Here is a 10,082-nt window from a genome sequence, read left to right as displayed (position 1 = left end):
AGCGCCGGCAGCCGGCCGGCCCCGGGTCAGGGTGGCCGAGCGGTCCAAGGCGCTGCGTTAAGGTCGCAGTCTCCTCCGGAGGCGTGGGTTCGAATCCCACCCCTGACAGTCCCTTCTCTGCCACTCGCGGCCTGGCCGCCTCTTGCCTGGGCCTCTTTTCTTGGCGCTAGGGAAGAGACCGCGGCAGCGGGCCGCCGCTTCCGGTGCGCTTGAGCGTTGGCCTCTCGGCCCACAGCTCCCGACGCGGGGTACCGTAGGTCGTCAGGGTGGCCGAGCGGTCTAAGGCGCTGCGTTCAGGTCGCAGTCTCCTCCTGGAGACGTGGGTTCAAATCCCACCCCTGACAAGGCCTCTCTTTCCAGCCCCTTGGAGCTGTGGCCCGTGGAGGGAGAGCCCTGTGGCGGGGATGTTTTTCTTCGACTCCTACCCAAAGGGGCTCCCCTGCTAGCTTGGTCAGGGTGGCCGAGCGGTCCAAGGCGCTGCGTTTAGGCCGCAGTCTCCTCCGGAGGCGTGGGTTCGAATCCCACTCCTGACAGCCGTGGGCAGGGCTTTTGTTTCCTTGGGGCTCGCTTCGCTTCTTTTTGGGCGGGCGCTTGCTGTAGAGCTGGTCAGAGGCGGAGTTCCCGCTTCCTCCCCTGCGGCTTTGCCGAAAAGGCGCGCCCACTCTGGCCTGCGCCCCGTCGAAGCCACAGAGGGACTCGGGAGGGCGGCGTGCGCCAGCCGCCCCCGCCAGTGGCGGGCAAGGGAGCGCCGGCAGCCGGCCGGCCCCGGGTCAGGGTGGCCGAGCGGTCCAAGGCGCTGCGTTAAGGTCGCAGTCTCCTCCGGAGGCGTGGGTTCGAATCCCACCCCTGACAGTCCCTTCTCTGCCACTCGCGGCCTGGCCGCCTCTTGCCTGGGCCTCTTTTCTTGGCGCTAGGGAAGAGACCGCGGCAGCGGGCCGCCGCTTCCGGTGCGCTTGAGCGTTGGCCTCTCGGCCCACAGCTCCCGACGCGGGGTACCGTAGGTCGTCAGGGTGGCCGAGCGGTCTAAGGCGCTGCGTTCAGGTCGCAGTCTCCTCCTGGAGACGTGGGTTCAAATCCCACCCCTGACAAGGCCTCTCTTTCCAGCCCCTTGGAGCTGTGGCCCGTGGAGGGAGAGCCCTGTGGCGGGGATGTTTTTCTTCGACTCCTACCCAAAGGGGCTCCCCTGCTAGCTTGGTCAGGGTGGCCGAGCGGTCCAAGGCGCTGCGTTTAGGCCGCAGTCTCCTCCGGAGGCGTGGGTTCGAATCCCACTCCTGACAGCCGTGGGCAGGGCTTTTGTTTCCTTGGGGCTCGCTTCGCTTCTTTTTGGGCGGGCGCTTGCTGTAGAGCTGGTCAGAGGCGGAGTTCCCGCTTCCTCCCCTGCGGCTTTGCCGAAAAGGCGCGCCCACTCTGGCCTGCGCCCCGTCGAAGCCACAGAGGGACTCGGGAGGGCGGCGTGCGCCAGCCGCCCCCGCCAGTGGCGGGCAAGGGAGCGCCGGCAGCCGGCCGGCCCCGGGTCAGGGTGGCCGAGCGGTCCAAGGCGCTGCGTTAAGGTCGCAGTCTCCTCCGGAGGCGTGGGTTCGAATCCCACCCCTGACAGTCCCTTCTCTGCCACTCGCGGCCTGGCCGCCTCTTGCCTGGGCCTCTTTTCTTGGCGCTAGGGAAGAGACCGCGGCAGCGGGCCGCCGCTTCCGGTGCGCTTGAGCGTTGGCCTCTCGGCCCACAGCTCCCGACGCGGGGTACCGTAGGTCGTCAGGGTGGCCGAGCGGTCTAAGGCGCTGCGTTCAGGTCGCAGTCTCCTCCTGGAGACGTGGGTTCAAATCCCACCCCTGACAAGGCCTCTCTTTCCAGCCCCTTGGAGCTGTGGCCCGTGGAGGGAGAGCCCTGTGGCGGGGATGTTTTTCTTCGACTCCTACCCAAAGGGGCTCCCCTGCTAGCTTGGTCAGGGTGGCCGAGCGGTCCAAGGCGCTGCGTTTAGGCCGCAGTCTCCTCCGGAGGCGTGGGTTCGAATCCCACTCCTGACAGCCGTGGGCAGGGCTTTTGTTTCCTTGGGGCTCGCTTCGCTTCTTTTTGGGCGGGCGCTTGCTGTAGAGCTGGTCAGAGGCGGAGTTCCCGCTTCCTCCCCTGCGGCTTTGCCGAAAAGGCGCGCCCACTCTGGCCTGCGCCCCGTCGAAGCCACAGAGGGACTCGGGAGGGCGGCGTGCGCCAGCCGCCCCCGCCAGTGGCGGGCAAGGGAGCGCCGGCAGCCGGCCGGCCCCGGGTCAGGGTGGCCGAGCGGTCCAAGGCGCTGCGTTAAGGTCGCAGTCTCCTCCGGAGGCGTGGGTTCGAATCCCACCCCTGACAGTCCCTTCTCTGCCACTCGCGGCCTGGCCGCCTCTTGCCTGGGCCTCTTTTCTTGGCGCTAGGGAAGAGACCGCGGCAGCGGGCCGCCGCTTCCGGTGCGCTTGAGCGTTGGCCTCTCGGCCCACAGCTCCCGACGCGGGGTACCGTAGGTCGTCAGGGTGGCCGAGCGGTCTAAGGCGCTGCGTTCAGGTCGCAGTCTCCTCCTGGAGACGTGGGTTCAAATCCCACCCCTGACAAGGCCTCTCTTTCCAGCCCCTTGGAGCTGTGGCCCGTGGAGGGAGAGCCCTGTGGCGGGGATGTTTTTCTTCGACTCCTACCCAAAGGGGCTCCCCTGCTAGCTTGGTCAGGGTGGCCGAGCGGTCCAAGGCGCTGCGTTTAGGCCGCAGTCTCCTCCGGAGGCGTGGGTTCGAATCCCACTCCTGACAGCCGTGGGCAGGGCTTTTGTTTCCTTGGGGCTCGCTTCGCTTCTTTTTGGGCGGGCGCTTGCTGTAGAGCTGGTCAGAGGCGGAGTTCCCGCTTCCTCCCCTGCGGCTTTGCCGAAAAGGCGCGCCCACTCTGGCCTGCGCCCCGTCGAAGCCACAGAGGGACTCGGGAGGGCGGCGTGCGCCAGCCGCCCCCGCCAGTGGCGGGCAAGGGAGCGCCGGCAGCCGGCCGGCCCCGGGTCAGGGTGGCCGAGCGGTCCAAGGCGCTGCGTTAAGGTCGCAGTCTCCTCCGGAGGCGTGGGTTCGAATCCCACCCCTGACAGTCCCTTCTCTGCCACTCGCGGCCTGGCCGCCTCTTGCCTGGGCCTCTTTTCTTGGCGCTAGGGAAGAGACCGCGGCAGCGGGCCGCCGCTTCCGGTGCGCTTGAGCGTTGGCCTCTCGGCCCACAGCTCCCGACGCGGGGTACCGTAGGTCGTCAGGGTGGCCGAGCGGTCTAAGGCGCTGCGTTCAGGTCGCAGTCTCCTCCTGGAGACGTGGGTTCAAATCCCACCCCTGACAAGGCCTCTCTTTCCAGCCCCTTGGAGCTGTGGCCCGTGGAGGGAGAGCCCTGTGGCGGGGATGTTTTTCTTCGACTCCTACCCAAAGGGGCTCCCCTGCTAGCTTGGTCAGGGTGGCCGAGCGGTCCAAGGCGCTGCGTTTAGGCCGCAGTCTCCTCCGGAGGCGTGGGTTCGAATCCCACTCCTGACAGCCGTGGGCAGGGCTTTTGTTTCCTTGGGGCTCGCTTCGCTTCTTTTTGGGCGGGCGCTTGCTGTAGAGCTGGTCAGAGGCGGAGTTCCCGCTTCCTCCCCTGCGGCTTTGCCGAAAAGGCGCGCCCACTCTGGCCTGCGCCCCGTCGAAGCCACAGAGGGACTCGGGAGGGCGGCGTGCGCCAGCCGCCCCCGCCAGTGGCGGGCAAGGGAGCGCCGGCAGCCGGCCGGCCCCGGGTCAGGGTGGCCGAGCGGTCCAAGGCGCTGCGTTAAGGTCGCAGTCTCCTCCGGAGGCGTGGGTTCGAATCCCACCCCTGACAGTCCCTTCTCTGCCACTCGCGGCCTGGCCGCCTCTTGCCTGGGCCTCTTTTCTTGGCGCTAGGGAAGAGACCGCGGCAGCGGGCCGCCGCTTCCGGTGCGCTTGAGCGTTGGCCTCTCGGCCCACAGCTCCCGACGCGGGGTACCGTAGGTCGTCAGGGTGGCCGAGCGGTCTAAGGCGCTGCGTTCAGGTCGCAGTCTCCTCCTGGAGACGTGGGTTCAAATCCCACCCCTGACAAGGCCTCTCTTTCCAGCCCCTTGGAGCTGTGGCCCGTGGAGGGAGAGCCCTGTGGCGGGGATGTTTTTCTTCGACTCCTACCCAAAGGGGCTCCCCTGCTAGCTTGGTCAGGGTGGCCGAGCGGTCCAAGGCGCTGCGTTTAGGCCGCAGTCTCCTCCGGAGGCGTGGGTTCGAATCCCACTCCTGACAGCCGTGGGCAGGGCTTTTGTTTCCTTGGGGCTCGCTTCGCTTCTTTTTGGGCGGGCGCTTGCTGTAGAGCTGGTCAGAGGCGGAGTTCCCGCTTCCTCCCCTGCGGCTTTGCCGAAAAGGCGCGCCCACTCTGGCCTGCGCCCCGTCGAAGCCACAGAGGGACTCGGGAGGGCGGCGTGCGCCAGCCGCCCCCGCCAGTGGCGGGCAAGGGAGCGCCGGCAGCCGGCCGGCCCCGGGTCAGGGTGGCCGAGCGGTCCAAGGCGCTGCGTTAAGGTCGCAGTCTCCTCCGGAGGCGTGGGTTCGAATCCCACCCCTGACAGTCCCTTCTCTGCCACTCGCGGCCTGGCCGCCTCTTGCCTGGGCCTCTTTTCTTGGCGCTAGGGAAGAGACCGCGGCAGCGGGCCGCCGCTTCCGGTGCGCTTGAGCGTTGGCCTCTCGGCCCACAGCTCCCGACGCGGGGTACCGTAGGTCGTCAGGGTGGCCGAGCGGTCTAAGGCGCTGCGTTCAGGTCGCAGTCTCCTCCTGGAGACGTGGGTTCAAATCCCACCCCTGACAAGGCCTCTCTTTCCAGCCCCTTGGAGCTGTGGCCCGTGGAGGGAGAGCCCTGTGGCGGGGATGTTTTTCTTCGACTCCTACCCAAAGGGGCTCCCCTGCTAGCTTGGTCAGGGTGGCCGAGCGGTCCAAGGCGCTGCGTTTAGGCCGCAGTCTCCTCCGGAGGCGTGGGTTCGAATCCCACTCCTGACAGCCGTGGGCAGGGCTTTTGTTTCCTTGGGGCTCGCTTCGCTTCTTTTTGGGCGGGCGCTTGCTGTAGAGCTGGTCAGAGGCGGAGTTCCCGCTTCCTCCCCTGCGGCTTTGCCGAAAAGGCGCGCCCACTCTGGCCTGCGCCCCGTCGAAGCCACAGAGGGACTCGGGAGGGCGGCGTGCGCCAGCCGCCCCCGCCAGTGGCGGGCAAGGGAGCGCCGGCAGCCGGCCGGCCCCGGGTCAGGGTGGCCGAGCGGTCCAAGGCGCTGCGTTAAGGTCGCAGTCTCCTCCGGAGGCGTGGGTTCGAATCCCACCCCTGACAGTCCCTTCTCTGCCACTCGCGGCCTGGCCGCCTCTTGCCTGGGCCTCTTTTCTTGGCGCTAGGGAAGAGACCGCGGCAGCGGGCCGCCGCTTCCGGTGCGCTTGAGCGTTGGCCTCTCGGCCCACAGCTCCCGACGCGGGGTACCGTAGGTCGTCAGGGTGGCCGAGCGGTCTAAGGCGCTGCGTTCAGGTCGCAGTCTCCTCCTGGAGACGTGGGTTCAAATCCCACCCCTGACAAGGCCTCTCTTTCCAGCCCCTTGGAGCTGTGGCCCGTGGAGGGAGAGCCCTGTGGCGGGGATGTTTTTCTTCGACTCCTACCCAAAGGGGCTCCCCTGCTAGCTTGGTCAGGGTGGCCGAGCGGTCCAAGGCGCTGCGTTTAGGCCGCAGTCTCCTCCGGAGGCGTGGGTTCGAAGTCCCACTCCTGACAGCCGTGGGCAGGGCTTTTGTTTCCTTGGGGCTCGCTTCGCTTCTTTTTGGGCGGGCGCTTGCTGTAGAGCTGGTCAGAGGCGGAGTTCCCGCTTCCTCCCCTGCGGCTTTGCCGAAAAGGCGCGCCCACTCTGGCCTGCGCCCCGTCGAAGCCACAGAGGGACTCGGGAGGGCGGCGTGCGCCAGCCGCCCCCGCCAGTGGCGGGCAAGGGAGCGCCGGCAGCCGGCCGGCCCCGGGTCAGGGTGGCCGAGCGGTCCAAGGCGCTGCGTTAAGGTCGCAGTCTCCTCCGGAGGCGTGGGTTCGAATCCCACCCCTGACAGTCCCTTCTCTGCCACTCGCGGCCTGGCCGCCTCTTGCCTGGGCCTCTTTTCTTGGCGCTAGGGAAGAGACCGCGGCAGCGGGCCGCCGCTTCCGGTGCGCTTGAGCGTTGGCCTCTCGGCCCACAGCTCCCGACGCGGGGTACCGTAGGTCGTCAGGGTGGCCGAGCGGTCTAAGGCGCTGCGTTCAGGTCGCAGTCTCCTCCTGGAGACGTGGGTTCAAATCCCACCCCTGACAAGGCCTCTCTTTCCAGCCCCTTGGAGCTGTGGCCCGTGGAGGGAGAGCCCTGTGGCGGGGATGTTTTTCTTCGACTCCTACCCAAAGGGGCTCCCCTGCTAGCTTGGTCAGGGTGGCCGAGCGGTCCAAGGCGCTGCGTTTAGGCCGCAGTCTCCTCCGGAGGCGTGGGTTCGAATCCCACTCCTGACAGCCGTGGGCAGGGCTTTTGTTTCCTTGGGGCTCGCTTCGCTTCTTTTTGGGCGGGCGCTTGCTGTAGAGCTGGTCAGAGGCGGAGTTCCCGCTTCCTCCCCTGCGGCTTTGCCGAAAAGGCGCGCCCACTCTGGCCTGCGCCCCGTCGAAGCCACAGAGGGACTCGGGAGGGCGGCGTGCGCCAGCCGCCCCCGCCAGTGGCGGGCAAGGGAGCGCCGGCAGCCGGCCGGCCCCGGGTCAGGGTGGCCGAGCGGTCCAAGGCGCTGCGTTAAGGTCGCAGTCTCCTCCGGAGGCGTGGGTTCGAATCCCACCCCTGACAGTCCCTTCTCTGCCACTCGCGGCCTGGCCGCCTCTTGCCTGGGCCTCTTTTCTTGGCGCTAGGGAAGAGACCGCGGCAGCGGGCCGCCGCTTCCGGTGCGCTTGAGCGTTGGCCTCTCGGCCCACAGCTCCCGACGCGGGGTACCGTAGGTCGTCAGGGTGGCCGAGCGGTCTAAGGCGCTGCGTTCAGGTCGCAGTCTCCTCCTGGAGACGTGGGTTCAAATCCCACCCCTGACAAGGCCTCTCTTTCCAGCCCCTTGGAGCTGTGGCCCGTGGAGGGAGAGCCCTGTGGCGGGGATGTTTTTCTTCGACTCCTACCCAAAGGGGCTCCCCTGCTAGCTTGGTCAGGGTGGCCGAGCGGTCCAAGGCGCTGCGTTTAGGCCGCAGTCTCCTCCGGAGGCGTGGGTTCGAATCCCACTCCTGACAGCCGTGGGCAGGGCTTTTGTTTCCTTGGGGCTCGCTTCGCTTCTTTTTGGGCGGGCGCTTGCTGTAGAGCTGGTCAGAGGCGGAGTTCCCGCTTCCTCCCCTGCGGCTTTGCCGAAAAGGCGCGCCCACTCTGGCCTGCGCCCCGTCGAAGCCACAGAGGGACTCGGGAGGGCGGCGTGCGCCAGCCGCCCCCGCCAGTGGCGGGCAAGGGAGCGCCGGCAGCCGGCCGGCCCCGGGTCAGGGTGGCCGAGCGGTCCAAGGCGCTGCGTTAAGGTCGCAGTCTCCTCCGGAGGCGTGGGTTCGAATCCCACCCCTGACAGTCCCTTCTCTGCCACTCGCGGCCTGGCCGCCTCTTGCCTGGGCCTCTTTTCTTGGCGCTAGGGAAGAGACCGCGGCAGCGGGCCGCCGCTTCCGGTGCGCTTGAGCGTTGGCCTCTCGGCCCACAGCTCCCGACGCGGGGTACCGTAGGTCGTCAGGGTGGCCGAGCGGTCTAAGGCGCTGCGTTCAGGTCGCAGTCTCCTCCTGGAGACGTGGGTTCAAATCCCACCCCTGACAAGGCCTCTCTTTCCAGCCCCTTGGAGCTGTGGCCCGTGGAGGGAGAGCCCTGTGGCGGGGATGTTTTTCTTCGACTCCTACCCAAAGGGGCTCCCCTGCTAGCTTGGTCAGGGTGGCCGAGCGGTCCAAGGCGCTGCGTTTAGGCCGCAGTCTCCTCCGGAGGCGTGGGTTCGAATCCCACTCCTGACAGCCGTGGGCAGGGCTTTTGTTTCCTTGGGGCTCGCTTCGCTTCTTTTTGGGCGGGCGCTTGCTGTAGAGCTGGTCAGAGGCGGAGTTCCCGCTTCCTCCCCTGCGGCTTTGCCGAAAAGGCGCGCCCACTCTGGCCTGCGCCCCGTCGAAGCCACAGAGGGACTCGGGAGGGCGGCGTGCGCCAGCCGCCCCCGCCAGTGGCGGGCAAGGGAGCGCCGGCAGCCGGCCGGCCCCGGGTCAGGGTGGCCGAGCGGTCCAAGGCGCTGCGTTAAGGTCGCAGTCTCCTCCGGAGGCGTGGGTTCGAATCCCACCCCTGACAGTCCCTTCTCTGCCACTCGCGGCCTGGCCGCCTCTTGCCTGGGCCTCTTTTCTTGGCGCTAGGGAAGAGACCGCGGCAGCGGGCCGCCGCTTCCGGTGCGCTTGAGCGTTGGCCTCTCGGCCCACAGCTCCCGACGCGGGGTACCGTAGGTCGTCAGGGTGGCCGAGCGGTCTAAGGCGCTGCGTTCAGGTCGCAGTCTCCTCCTGGAGACGTGGGTTCAAATCCCACCCCTGACAAGGCCTCTCTTTCCAGCCCCTTGGAGCTGTGGCCCGTGGAGGGAGAGCCCTGTGGCGGGGATGTTTTTCTTCGACTCCTACCCAAAGGGGCTCCCCTGCTAGCTTGGTCAGGGTGGCCGAGCGGTCCAAGGCGCTGCGTTTAGGCCGCAGTCTCCTCCGGAGGCGTGGGTTCGAATCCCACTCCTGACAGCCGTGGGCAGGGCTTTTGTTTCCTTGGGGCTCGCTTCGCTTCTTTTTGGGCGGGCGCTTGCTGTAGAGCTGGTCAGAGGCGGAGTTCCCGCTTCCTCCCCTGCGGCTTTGCCGAAAAGGCGCGCCCACTCTGGCCTGCGCCCCGTCGAAGCCACAGAGGGACTCGGGAGGGCGGCGTGCGCCAGCCGCCCCCGCCAGTGGCGGGCAAGGGAGCGCCGGCAGCCGGCCGGCCCCGGGTCAGGGTGGCCGAGCGGTCCAAGGCGCTGCGTTAAGGTCGCAGTCTCCTCCGGAGGCGTGGGTTCGAATCCCACCCCTGACAGTCCCTTCTCTGCCACTCGCGGCCTGGCCGCCTCTTGCCTGGGCCTCTTTTCTTGGCGCTAGGGAAGAGACCGCGGCAGCGGGCCGCCGCTTCCGGTGCGCTTGAGCGTTGGCCTCTCGGCCCACAGCTCCCGACGCGGGGTACCGTAGGTCGTCAGGGTGGCCGAGCGGTCTAAGGCGCTGCGTTCAGGTCGCAGTCTCCTCCTGGAGACGTGGGTTCAAATCCCACCCCTGACAAGGCCTCTCTTTCCAGCCCCTTGGAGCTGTGGCCCGTGGAGGGAGAGCCCTGTGGCGGGGATGTTTTTCTTCGACTCCTACCCAAAGGGGCTCCCCTGCTAGCTTGGTCAGGGTGGCCGAGCGGTCCAAGGCGCTGCGTTTAGGCCGCAGTCTCCTCCGGAGGCGTGGGTTCGAATCCCACTCCTGACAGCCGTGGGCAGGGCTTTTGTTTCCTTGGGGCTCGCTTCGCTTCTTTTTGGGCGGGCGCTTGCTGTAGAGCTGGTCAGAGGCGGAGTTCCCGCTTCCTCCCCTGCGGCTTTGCCGAAAAGGCGCGCCCACTCTGGCCTGCGCCCCGTCGAAGCCACAGAGGGACTCGGGAGGGCGGCGTGCGCCAGCCGCCCCCGCCAGTGGCGGGCAAGGGAGCGCCGGCAGCCGGCCGGCCCCGGGTCAGGGTGGCCGAGCGGTCCAAGGCGCTGCGTTAAGGTCGCAGTCTCCTCCGGAGGCGTGGGTTCGAATCCCACCCCTGACAGTCCCTTCTCTGCCACTCGCGGCCTGGCCGCCTCTTGCCTGGGCCTCTTTTCTTGGCGCTAGGGAAGAGACCGCGGCAGCGGGCCGCCGCTTCCGGTGCGCTTGAGCGTTGGCCTCTCGGCCCACAGCTCCCGACGCGGGGTACCGTAGGTCGTCAGGGTGGCCGAGCGGTCTAAGGCGCTGCGTTCAGGTCGCAGTCTCCTCCTGGAGACGTGGGTTCAAATCCCACCCCTGACAAGGCCTCTCTTTCCAGCCCCTTGGAGCTGTGGCCCGTGGAGGGAGAGCCCTGTGGCGGGGATGTT

At 68.0% G+C, this 10,082-nt stretch overlaps 41 non-coding genes across 41 annotated transcripts; all 41 read left to right on the top strand.

The window, feature by feature from the left end:
• The first annotated feature begins 25 nt into the window (after positions 1-25).
• Positions 26-108, top strand: TRNAL-AAG (transfer RNA leucine (anticodon AAG)). Its single transcript has one exon. It is a non-coding gene; the product is annotated as a tRNA-Leu (tRNA).
• Positions 109-260: 152 nt separating this feature from the next.
• On the top strand, positions 261-344 carry TRNAL-CAG (transfer RNA leucine (anticodon CAG)). The gene has a single exon. It is a non-coding gene; the product is annotated as a tRNA-Leu (tRNA).
• A 106-nt stretch (positions 345-450) lies between these two features.
• TRNAL-UAG (transfer RNA leucine (anticodon UAG)) lies at positions 451-533 on the top strand. The gene has a single exon. It is a non-coding gene; the product is annotated as a tRNA-Leu (tRNA).
• Positions 534-769: 236 nt separating this feature from the next.
• On the top strand, positions 770-852 carry TRNAL-AAG (transfer RNA leucine (anticodon AAG)). The gene has a single exon. It is a non-coding gene; the product is annotated as a tRNA-Leu (tRNA).
• Positions 853-1,004: 152 nt separating this feature from the next.
• TRNAL-CAG (transfer RNA leucine (anticodon CAG)) lies at positions 1,005-1,088 on the top strand. The gene has a single exon. It is a non-coding gene; the product is annotated as a tRNA-Leu (tRNA).
• A 106-nt stretch (positions 1,089-1,194) lies between these two features.
• On the top strand, positions 1,195-1,277 carry TRNAL-UAG (transfer RNA leucine (anticodon UAG)). The gene has a single exon. It is a non-coding gene; the product is annotated as a tRNA-Leu (tRNA).
• A 236-nt stretch (positions 1,278-1,513) lies between these two features.
• Positions 1,514-1,596, top strand: TRNAL-AAG (transfer RNA leucine (anticodon AAG)). The gene has a single exon. It is a non-coding gene; the product is annotated as a tRNA-Leu (tRNA).
• Positions 1,597-1,748: 152 nt separating this feature from the next.
• TRNAL-CAG (transfer RNA leucine (anticodon CAG)) lies at positions 1,749-1,832 on the top strand. The gene has a single exon. It is a non-coding gene; the product is annotated as a tRNA-Leu (tRNA).
• A 106-nt stretch (positions 1,833-1,938) lies between these two features.
• On the top strand, positions 1,939-2,021 carry TRNAL-UAG (transfer RNA leucine (anticodon UAG)). Its single transcript has one exon. It is a non-coding gene; the product is annotated as a tRNA-Leu (tRNA).
• A 236-nt stretch (positions 2,022-2,257) lies between these two features.
• On the top strand, positions 2,258-2,340 carry TRNAL-AAG (transfer RNA leucine (anticodon AAG)). The gene has a single exon. It is a non-coding gene; the product is annotated as a tRNA-Leu (tRNA).
• A 152-nt stretch (positions 2,341-2,492) lies between these two features.
• On the top strand, positions 2,493-2,576 carry TRNAL-CAG (transfer RNA leucine (anticodon CAG)). The gene has a single exon. It is a non-coding gene; the product is annotated as a tRNA-Leu (tRNA).
• Positions 2,577-2,682: 106 nt separating this feature from the next.
• Positions 2,683-2,765, top strand: TRNAL-UAG (transfer RNA leucine (anticodon UAG)). Its single transcript has one exon. It is a non-coding gene; the product is annotated as a tRNA-Leu (tRNA).
• A 236-nt stretch (positions 2,766-3,001) lies between these two features.
• On the top strand, positions 3,002-3,084 carry TRNAL-AAG (transfer RNA leucine (anticodon AAG)). Its single transcript has one exon. It is a non-coding gene; the product is annotated as a tRNA-Leu (tRNA).
• Positions 3,085-3,236: 152 nt separating this feature from the next.
• Positions 3,237-3,320, top strand: TRNAL-CAG (transfer RNA leucine (anticodon CAG)). Its single transcript has one exon. It is a non-coding gene; the product is annotated as a tRNA-Leu (tRNA).
• Positions 3,321-3,426: 106 nt separating this feature from the next.
• TRNAL-UAG (transfer RNA leucine (anticodon UAG)) lies at positions 3,427-3,509 on the top strand. Its single transcript has one exon. It is a non-coding gene; the product is annotated as a tRNA-Leu (tRNA).
• Positions 3,510-3,745: 236 nt separating this feature from the next.
• On the top strand, positions 3,746-3,828 carry TRNAL-AAG (transfer RNA leucine (anticodon AAG)). The gene has a single exon. It is a non-coding gene; the product is annotated as a tRNA-Leu (tRNA).
• Positions 3,829-3,980: 152 nt separating this feature from the next.
• Positions 3,981-4,064, top strand: TRNAL-CAG (transfer RNA leucine (anticodon CAG)). The gene has a single exon. It is a non-coding gene; the product is annotated as a tRNA-Leu (tRNA).
• A 106-nt stretch (positions 4,065-4,170) lies between these two features.
• TRNAL-UAG (transfer RNA leucine (anticodon UAG)) lies at positions 4,171-4,253 on the top strand. The gene has a single exon. It is a non-coding gene; the product is annotated as a tRNA-Leu (tRNA).
• Positions 4,254-4,489: 236 nt separating this feature from the next.
• Positions 4,490-4,572, top strand: TRNAL-AAG (transfer RNA leucine (anticodon AAG)). The gene has a single exon. It is a non-coding gene; the product is annotated as a tRNA-Leu (tRNA).
• Positions 4,573-4,724: 152 nt separating this feature from the next.
• On the top strand, positions 4,725-4,808 carry TRNAL-CAG (transfer RNA leucine (anticodon CAG)). Its single transcript has one exon. It is a non-coding gene; the product is annotated as a tRNA-Leu (tRNA).
• A 106-nt stretch (positions 4,809-4,914) lies between these two features.
• On the top strand, positions 4,915-4,997 carry TRNAL-UAG (transfer RNA leucine (anticodon UAG)). Its single transcript has one exon. It is a non-coding gene; the product is annotated as a tRNA-Leu (tRNA).
• Positions 4,998-5,233: 236 nt separating this feature from the next.
• On the top strand, positions 5,234-5,316 carry TRNAL-AAG (transfer RNA leucine (anticodon AAG)). The gene has a single exon. It is a non-coding gene; the product is annotated as a tRNA-Leu (tRNA).
• Positions 5,317-5,468: 152 nt separating this feature from the next.
• TRNAL-CAG (transfer RNA leucine (anticodon CAG)) lies at positions 5,469-5,552 on the top strand. Its single transcript has one exon. It is a non-coding gene; the product is annotated as a tRNA-Leu (tRNA).
• Positions 5,553-5,658: 106 nt separating this feature from the next.
• TRNAL-UAG (transfer RNA leucine (anticodon UAG)) lies at positions 5,659-5,742 on the top strand. Its single transcript has one exon. It is a non-coding gene; the product is annotated as a tRNA-Leu (tRNA).
• A 236-nt stretch (positions 5,743-5,978) lies between these two features.
• TRNAL-AAG (transfer RNA leucine (anticodon AAG)) lies at positions 5,979-6,061 on the top strand. Its single transcript has one exon. It is a non-coding gene; the product is annotated as a tRNA-Leu (tRNA).
• Positions 6,062-6,213: 152 nt separating this feature from the next.
• Positions 6,214-6,297, top strand: TRNAL-CAG (transfer RNA leucine (anticodon CAG)). The gene has a single exon. It is a non-coding gene; the product is annotated as a tRNA-Leu (tRNA).
• Positions 6,298-6,403: 106 nt separating this feature from the next.
• Positions 6,404-6,486, top strand: TRNAL-UAG (transfer RNA leucine (anticodon UAG)). The gene has a single exon. It is a non-coding gene; the product is annotated as a tRNA-Leu (tRNA).
• A 236-nt stretch (positions 6,487-6,722) lies between these two features.
• TRNAL-AAG (transfer RNA leucine (anticodon AAG)) lies at positions 6,723-6,805 on the top strand. The gene has a single exon. It is a non-coding gene; the product is annotated as a tRNA-Leu (tRNA).
• Positions 6,806-6,957: 152 nt separating this feature from the next.
• Positions 6,958-7,041, top strand: TRNAL-CAG (transfer RNA leucine (anticodon CAG)). The gene has a single exon. It is a non-coding gene; the product is annotated as a tRNA-Leu (tRNA).
• A 106-nt stretch (positions 7,042-7,147) lies between these two features.
• Positions 7,148-7,230, top strand: TRNAL-UAG (transfer RNA leucine (anticodon UAG)). The gene has a single exon. It is a non-coding gene; the product is annotated as a tRNA-Leu (tRNA).
• Positions 7,231-7,466: 236 nt separating this feature from the next.
• Positions 7,467-7,549, top strand: TRNAL-AAG (transfer RNA leucine (anticodon AAG)). The gene has a single exon. It is a non-coding gene; the product is annotated as a tRNA-Leu (tRNA).
• Positions 7,550-7,701: 152 nt separating this feature from the next.
• TRNAL-CAG (transfer RNA leucine (anticodon CAG)) lies at positions 7,702-7,785 on the top strand. The gene has a single exon. It is a non-coding gene; the product is annotated as a tRNA-Leu (tRNA).
• A 106-nt stretch (positions 7,786-7,891) lies between these two features.
• TRNAL-UAG (transfer RNA leucine (anticodon UAG)) lies at positions 7,892-7,974 on the top strand. Its single transcript has one exon. It is a non-coding gene; the product is annotated as a tRNA-Leu (tRNA).
• A 236-nt stretch (positions 7,975-8,210) lies between these two features.
• On the top strand, positions 8,211-8,293 carry TRNAL-AAG (transfer RNA leucine (anticodon AAG)). Its single transcript has one exon. It is a non-coding gene; the product is annotated as a tRNA-Leu (tRNA).
• Positions 8,294-8,445: 152 nt separating this feature from the next.
• TRNAL-CAG (transfer RNA leucine (anticodon CAG)) lies at positions 8,446-8,529 on the top strand. The gene has a single exon. It is a non-coding gene; the product is annotated as a tRNA-Leu (tRNA).
• Positions 8,530-8,635: 106 nt separating this feature from the next.
• TRNAL-UAG (transfer RNA leucine (anticodon UAG)) lies at positions 8,636-8,718 on the top strand. The gene has a single exon. It is a non-coding gene; the product is annotated as a tRNA-Leu (tRNA).
• A 236-nt stretch (positions 8,719-8,954) lies between these two features.
• TRNAL-AAG (transfer RNA leucine (anticodon AAG)) lies at positions 8,955-9,037 on the top strand. Its single transcript has one exon. It is a non-coding gene; the product is annotated as a tRNA-Leu (tRNA).
• Positions 9,038-9,189: 152 nt separating this feature from the next.
• On the top strand, positions 9,190-9,273 carry TRNAL-CAG (transfer RNA leucine (anticodon CAG)). The gene has a single exon. It is a non-coding gene; the product is annotated as a tRNA-Leu (tRNA).
• A 106-nt stretch (positions 9,274-9,379) lies between these two features.
• On the top strand, positions 9,380-9,462 carry TRNAL-UAG (transfer RNA leucine (anticodon UAG)). The gene has a single exon. It is a non-coding gene; the product is annotated as a tRNA-Leu (tRNA).
• A 236-nt stretch (positions 9,463-9,698) lies between these two features.
• On the top strand, positions 9,699-9,781 carry TRNAL-AAG (transfer RNA leucine (anticodon AAG)). Its single transcript has one exon. It is a non-coding gene; the product is annotated as a tRNA-Leu (tRNA).
• A 152-nt stretch (positions 9,782-9,933) lies between these two features.
• Positions 9,934-10,017, top strand: TRNAL-CAG (transfer RNA leucine (anticodon CAG)). Its single transcript has one exon. It is a non-coding gene; the product is annotated as a tRNA-Leu (tRNA).
• The last annotated feature ends 65 nt before the right edge of the window (positions 10,018-10,082 follow it).

The sequence above is a fragment of the Gopherus flavomarginatus genome, chromosome 4 (assembly GCF_025201925.1).
Source record: "Gopherus flavomarginatus isolate rGopFla2 chromosome 4, rGopFla2.mat.asm, whole genome shotgun sequence".
NCBI classification, from domain to species: domain Eukaryota; kingdom Metazoa; phylum Chordata; order Testudines; family Testudinidae; genus Gopherus; species Gopherus flavomarginatus.
Note: the sequence above shows the minus strand (reverse complement) of the source record. Positions and strands in the feature narration are given on the sequence as shown.